Below are 7175 nucleotides of genomic sequence, written 5' to 3' on the forward strand. Positions count from 1 at the left end.
ATGTCAGTGGGAGTGATTTTGGCTCTGACAGAGCCAAAATCACTCCGGAGCTTGCGGTTGAAAACCTCAACCGCAGGCTCCGGCTCGCAGTTTCGATGGTCGCGATGGTCACGACCATCGCGGCCATCAAACTGCACGCTCGTATAGGCTGTTGGTGGTGACCCACAGCTATACGAGCGTCCAGGAGGACGCTCCATTTTTATGGAGGACGGCCCTCATTCAGAGCGTGCGCTCTGCTCAGAGCGTACGGCTCTGAATGAGGGCCTATATTTGCCAACCACTCTCTCTCCCTGTTTGTCTCAGGAAAACGTCCTGCTCCTCTATTTCCTCCTTCTTGCTTTGGCAGCTCTGGGTGATGGGCCTTACAGTTATCATGAGAAACGATCACAGACAATAACTCTCGCAGCCACTATACACTTCAGACATTTCCAACAATATGCCGAGTCCTACTATAATGAATGGAGTCTTTACTTCAAAGCAAATCGTGCTGGACTTGTTTCATTAATGCACGGTACATATCCTTCTATGTGAGTTCAGCAGTTCACATGTTAGCCATCGTATCACATTCACTACTATTCTGCTCAGTTTGCTGGCACTTCCATGTCCTGGATAAAGTAAATACTGTTTTTTGGATAGATGACACAGGGCCTGATTCAGACCCACTCGCGAGCGGCTGTCCGCTCGCAAGTGGGTCGATGTTCTGGACTGAGCATGCGCACGACGGAGGGAGCTCCGTCGTGCGCATGCGCCAGACGCGACGAGCGAAGGAAAGTCCTTCGCTCGTTGTGTCTGATCAAAGGGGGCGTGCTGTCGATGTTGATTGACAGCACGCCCCCTTTGGTAGGCGTGCCGGGGGTGTGCCTCCCTGATGGGGGCGTTCCCACGGGAACGCCTCCAGTCAGAAGCCGGCCCACTGACATCACTAGTGATGTCAGTGGGAGTGATTTTGGCTCTGATAGAGCCAAAATCACTCCGTAGCTTGCGGTTGAAAACCTCAACTGCAGGCTCCGGCTCGCAGTTTCGATGGTCGCGATGGTCACGACCATCGCGGCCATCAAAATGCACGCTCGTATAGCCTGTGGGTGGTGACCCACAGCTATACGAGCGTCCAGGAGGACGCTCCATTTTCATGGAGGCCGGCCCTCATTCAGAGCGTGCGCTCTGCTCAGAGCGTACGGCTCTGAATGAGGGCCACAGACATAGTTATCATTGTATATTGCTAAAGAAAGCTGGAGCCGTGTCCTTACTTAGTGCCTCATTATATTTATACTCTACGTGGTATAACAAGCAACAAGTAGCTTGAAACGTTGGTGTTTTCCTGTGACCTCCGTGACTAGATTCTGATTAAATACTGCTAGCTATACAATGTGCAGTGTGCTGGAATTTTCTATTACACATAGGGGCATATTTAATTGGGTGCGGGAATAGCAATAATCCTGAACCTGGGAGGTTTTACCTGCAGGTGCAAGATTTTTGCTGTTCAATTAGGTGCGTGTTTTTTTCTTTTTTGTGCCCGGGAGCTTTTTTTTCACGCACCTCAAGAGCAAGTGTGATTTTTCCCAAAATCTGTATTTTTGAGGAAAATCACTGGGATTTGCTCTGGGACCCCGGCGGCATACCGCCACCCCCCCCCCCCCCCCCGAGGACTAATTAAGCAAAAGTTACTTACCTTTGGCAGCGCTGTTTTCTGAATCTTCCAGCGTCGGAAGCCGGGTCCTCTGCTGCAGGATGAGTATGTCACTGTGTGTGAGTGTTTGTAAGGGTGTATGAGTGAGTTTGTGTATGTTTGAGTGTTGTGTGTGTGTGCCCCTCCCCAGGATTGGGCGCTAGGAGAACTACATCTCCCAGCAGCCCTTGCCCCTCCCACCAGCCGCTGGAGCCTACCAGCAGCCCCCGAGGCTCCCAGCAGCCCCCTCTCCAGTGAGAAGATGGAGAGGAGGCCACCGGCAGCCGCAGAGACCACCGGCCAGGTAAGTGAAGATTAAAAAAAAAAAAAATTCTCGCGCCTTGGGGTTTTCAGCTTCGAGCACATTTTTTTTATTGGATACCACAAGTATTGGGAGCGCGCATACCTGCGGTATTCCAAAATTGGGTGCGAGGGATGGAAGGTTTTTATCTCACTAAACCTCGCGCCCAATTGAATATGCCCCTTAGATAAGCTTAAAAAGAATAATATGGATATTGTCTGTGGACTGCTGGATGAGTAAATGTATTTGACATAGTTTAACAACAGTTAAGGGGGGTATCCCCTACAAGATCTGAAAACGACTGTATGATTACGACATTGTAATCGTTCAGTCATTTGTCAGTCGTGTGATGAGCCTGCACTGAACGAGCAGACGTTCAGTGCAGGGTCATCAATCATCTGGAAACATGCTGAACCTGAAGATATCGTCAGGTTGACCAGCATGTTGGAAAGATGATAGATGTCTAAACGACCAGCCGGCACGCGCATCGCCGGTCGTTTTAGACACTTTTTCAAACGATTTGCAAACAATTGAACGATCGTTATCGTTCAATTGTTCAACTTAATCGTCTAGTGGATACCCCCCTTTAGTGAAGTCACAACCTGATTGTATTACGTTTTTCAAGGCAAACTGGCTTATTCCAGTGCAAATTAATGTGCAATAATGTTTTTTCTTACTTATTTTTCAAAAAATAAAATACTTTAGGCTATATATTATACAGTATTTATTGTGTGGCAAGATCAGGGCAAAAGGTGCCATCTCCTGGGGTAACCGGTTGCACTTGTCATGCAGCAGCTAAGTAGTATTTCACCAGTCCAGGGCCTTGGTACAAGTAACCACAGTTTTATTACACAAAAGTAAACAAAACAAAAATGTAAATCCTGACCTGTCCGACTGTAAATAAACTAAATGGCCCCCTCTCTTAGGGGCCTATTCATCAAAACATAATTATCACATGTGATAATTAGGGTTTGAACTCCTGCCCTAAACTATCACTTCCGAAAAACTGCTGTTTCTACGAAGCAGTTTTTCGGAAGTGACAGACTTTTCTCCTAGTTTTCACAGCCTGTCTCCAAGCAGCGCATCTCCTTAGCCGCGTACATGTCCTTCTGCGCATGTGCAAGACCGCAGGAATCACAGGTCCGTAGGGAGGAGGCAGGGCTATAATAGTGCTTAGCGCACCTTCTCTCCAAGCGTCTACCGGAAAGGAGAAACAAAAAGTCTGCAATTAGGCTATAGCATTACTTGGTAGACTACCTACAGTAAGTTAGTTGCTGATTTTCGGAAGCAAGGGCTTGCTACACCTTCAGCTTCACAGCTGCTCCTGGTTTAAAGTATTTATTCAGTATTTCTACTCTGGTTGGTTGAGGAGATAAGAGTGAGAAAGGTGAATGGGATTTAGAATATCTCAAGTCTTCCCTGCACTATACTATAAGGCAGAGGTGTATCCATTCTAGACCTATGAGGGCCCCATAGCAAAATTTCCACAGGGCCCCAAAGGTCTAGCTATGTCCTTCTGCCCACACTACTCGCGTCCTGAGACCGGTGCTCCATCTCCCTACTCTCCTCTATAGAGGGCAACTGCTACTCAATCCTCACTCCTCAGGGTCCCAACGCGCCCTCTACGGCTGCATAACATGACATTGTGATGTCACAACGCAGCCGACACGGTGTAATGCTGCCAAGCAGAGTACCGGAAGGCGAATCCACTAGGCCTGTGGAGTCCACAGCAGCCATCAGGGGTTGGAACGCCAGCTCCCTCACCCCAACAAACGGTCCTGGGTGCATGGGGTGGCGGGCCCCGGAGGTGCTGTGGGTCCCATAGCAACCACACCCCTTGCACCCACGGTAGCTAAGCCCCTGCTATAAGGGGAATATTTACTAAAGCTTCTAAAAATGAGAAGTGGTGTTGTTGCCCATATCAACGAATCAGATTCTAGCTATCATTTCTCTAGTGCATCCTAGAAGATGAGAGACAGAATCTGATTGGTTACCATGGGAAACACCACCACTTTTCCTTTTTAGAAGCTTTAGGGGCAGCCAGAAATTTGGCAATTATGATGCAAAATGGCTGCTATATTAACTACTGCATTCATTCCTATTAAATCCAGCTTCAAGTAAGGGAAACTATTAAAGTCTCAGGTGACTCCTCAAGGTCCTGTTAATTGATATTTTGGGGTATATTTACTAAAGTGCGGGTTTTTAGAAGTGGAGTTGTTGCCCATAGCAACCAGTCAGATGCTACTTATCATTTATGTATCACCTTCTAGAATAGGGGTGGGCAATAAACGGCCCCCAGCTGTTATAGAACTACACATCCCAGCATGCCCTGCCACAGTTTTGCTATTTGGCCATTGTAAAACCGGTGCAAGGCATGCTGGGATGTGTAGTTAAACACTGGACAGAAGAAAGAAGAAATTCCTTAGTTGGGGCACTCGCGGATCAAGAATCTTATGAATAAAGATCATATCTCGGCTAACATTGGGATGAAATGACACTTGAATAATTACTTAAAGTAAATTGTAACTTTTATTATTTATTATTAAAATATTGCGAAATATAATACACTTAATAAATAAAATTAAATTGTGTGACCACAATAGATATTGTTTGATTGAATTATATTATATTCTCATCATCATGTGACTGTATGGCTCATCGCGAGTTCAAAATAATTGGGTGTCTGTATATTGGGGGACAAATGCCCTCACTACTGACAGGTTACTGAGATATAATATCTTATTTATGAAATACAAGATTCCAAATATATGAGAACAGTTTTATTCACTCACTACTAAGCATTATGATTATGTAAATCTCAATATATGCTTATTTAAATCAAATGCTGCAGTGGAATATAATTATCTCCTATTGTTCATAACCATGAATAAACATTATGTGCTGTAGGTATCTCTAATAAGATGTTTACTCGTTGGTACTGGTCAGTCACAGTAAACCTATATGAAATTCTAAGATATATCACGCTTGATCCTGTATTTCAGCATGGTGTAGTATAACACATACGTGATGTATTACTACTGTCAGAATCTGGAGAGTGAGGATGCTGTCTGCCTATATATAACCACGTATTGGTCATATATAAAACGCTCCCCCTCTTCTACCTAAAATGAGAACATATTGTTATAGGTACTATCTTAGAGTCACACAAATCAAAGTGTCTCTAGAGGTACCTCTGCCATGTTCATACAGAAGCACAGTCTCCCCTTTTAACTAGACTAGAACAGGCCATATGCATCTGCTAGCAAATCCTTGTCATATAAAAGGAGACACCATCTGCATATACAGGTATATGGGTTAATAACCCTGTGGTTGTCGTGTAAGAGGCTTGGGGGTACATTTACGAAAGTGAGAGTTTTTAGAAGTGAGTTTTAAAAGTGATGTTGCCCATAGCAACCAGTCAGATTCTACTTAACATTTAACTAGCACCTTCTAGAAGATAATCGCTAGAATCTGATTGGTTGCTATGGGCAACATCACTTTTAAAACTCACTTCTAAAAACTCACTTTAGTAAATTTACCCCTTGTACTCAATATATACCTCCTATATGAAGTGAGAACAGATCTACATGAGCAGTGAGATCAGGTCGGATAAGATCATAAGTAACAATGTATCTTTATCACTGACACGTTCATGTTGTTACACTGTATCTCCTAAGCTCCTGACTATGGCAGCTCACATGTGACTGCTGGCAAGTCCCTATATCTAACAGATACCCTGCGTATATATCATAAACAATAAACTAACATTGTGGTTTCAATACATAATTTAAAAGATGTAATACACGCTGGCAAAACTCACCTTTTGGAATCCCCCTCAACACTGGTGGAAAATGTGCTCTATTTTTATGTAAAACGCTATTCGTGGCTGTATCCTTACGATACATGCCTTTGAGACATAATCCTTGCTCAGAGGATTGTTTTTCTAAACATTTCTATGCAATATATCCACAACAACGTTGTGGACCAATCAGTTTGCTGACAGGCTGTTCCGACTGGCTCTATCATGAGTCAATCACTGAGGATCAAAGTGATTGGCTGACTTATCTATCAGTCAAACAAGAGAGCGCTTTGATTGGTTAGTGAGCGCTATATTAGATCTGTCAACCCGGAAAGGCGGGTTGATCCCATGACTAAGCACTAGATGCTAAACGCACGTCGGGAGACAGGCGGCATTCATTTGCCAGCATGTATTACACCTTTTAAATTATGTGTTGAAACCACAATGTTAGTTTATTGTTTATGATACACACACAGGGTGTCTGTTAGACATAGGGACTTGCCAGCAGGCGCATATGTGAGCAGCCATATTCGGGAGCTTAGGAGATACAGCGTAACAACATGAACGTGTCAGTGATAAAGATACATTGTTACTTATGATCTTATCCGACCTGATCTCACTGCCCATGTAGATCTGTTCTCACTTCAAATAGGAGGTATATATTGAGTACAAGGGGTAAATTTACTAAAGTGAGTTTTTAGAAGTGAGTTTTAAAAGTGATGTTGCCCATAGCAACCAATCAGATTCTAGCGATTATCTTCTAGAAGGTGCTAGTTAAATGTTAAGTAGAATATGACTGGTTGCTATGAGCAACATCACTTTTAAAACTCACTTCTAAAAACTCTCACTTTAGTAAATGTACCCCCAAGCCTCTTACACGACAACCACAGGGTTATTAACCCATATACCTGTATATGCAGATGGTGTCTCCTTTTATATGACAAGGATTTGCTAGCAGATGTATATGACCTGTTCTAGTCTAGTTAAAAGGGGAGACTGTGCTTCTGTATGAACATGGCAGAGGTACATCTAGAGACACTTTGATTTGTGTGACTCTAAGATAGTACCTATAAGAATATGTTCTCATTTTAGGTAGAAGAGGGGGAGCGTTTTAAATATGACCAATACGTGGTTATATATAGGCAGACAGCATCCTCACTCTCCAGATTCTGACAGTAGTAATACATCACAAATGTGTTATACTACACTATGCTGAAATATAGGATCAAGCGTGATATATCTTAGAATTTCATATAGGTTTACTGTGACTGACCAGTACCAATGAGTAAACATCTTATTAGAGATACCTACAGCACATAATGTTTATTCATGGTTATGAACAATAGGAGATAATTATATTCCACTGCAGCATTTGATTTAAATAAGCATATATTGAGATTTACATAATC

At 43.4% G+C, this 7175-nt stretch overlaps 1 long non-coding RNA gene across 2 annotated transcripts in view; it reads right to left on the reverse strand.

Moving 5' to 3' along the window:
- Positions 1-5889, reverse strand: part of LOC148534341 (uncharacterized) — a 65364-nt gene extending 59475 nt beyond the window's left edge. For both annotated transcript variants that reach the window (XR_015877663.1, XR_015877662.1), the window contains exon 1: positions 5788-5889. This is a non-coding gene — a long non-coding RNA (uncharacterized LOC148534341). The remainder of the gene's footprint in view (positions 1-5787) is intronic.
- Between the last annotated feature and the right edge of the window lie 1286 nt (positions 5890-7175).

The sequence above is a fragment of the Taudactylus pleione genome, unplaced genomic scaffold (assembly GCF_031769625.1).
Source record: "Taudactylus pleione unplaced genomic scaffold, aTauple2 ptg000068l, whole genome shotgun sequence".
Taxonomy (NCBI): Eukaryota; Metazoa; Chordata; class Amphibia; order Anura; family Myobatrachidae; genus Taudactylus; species Taudactylus pleione.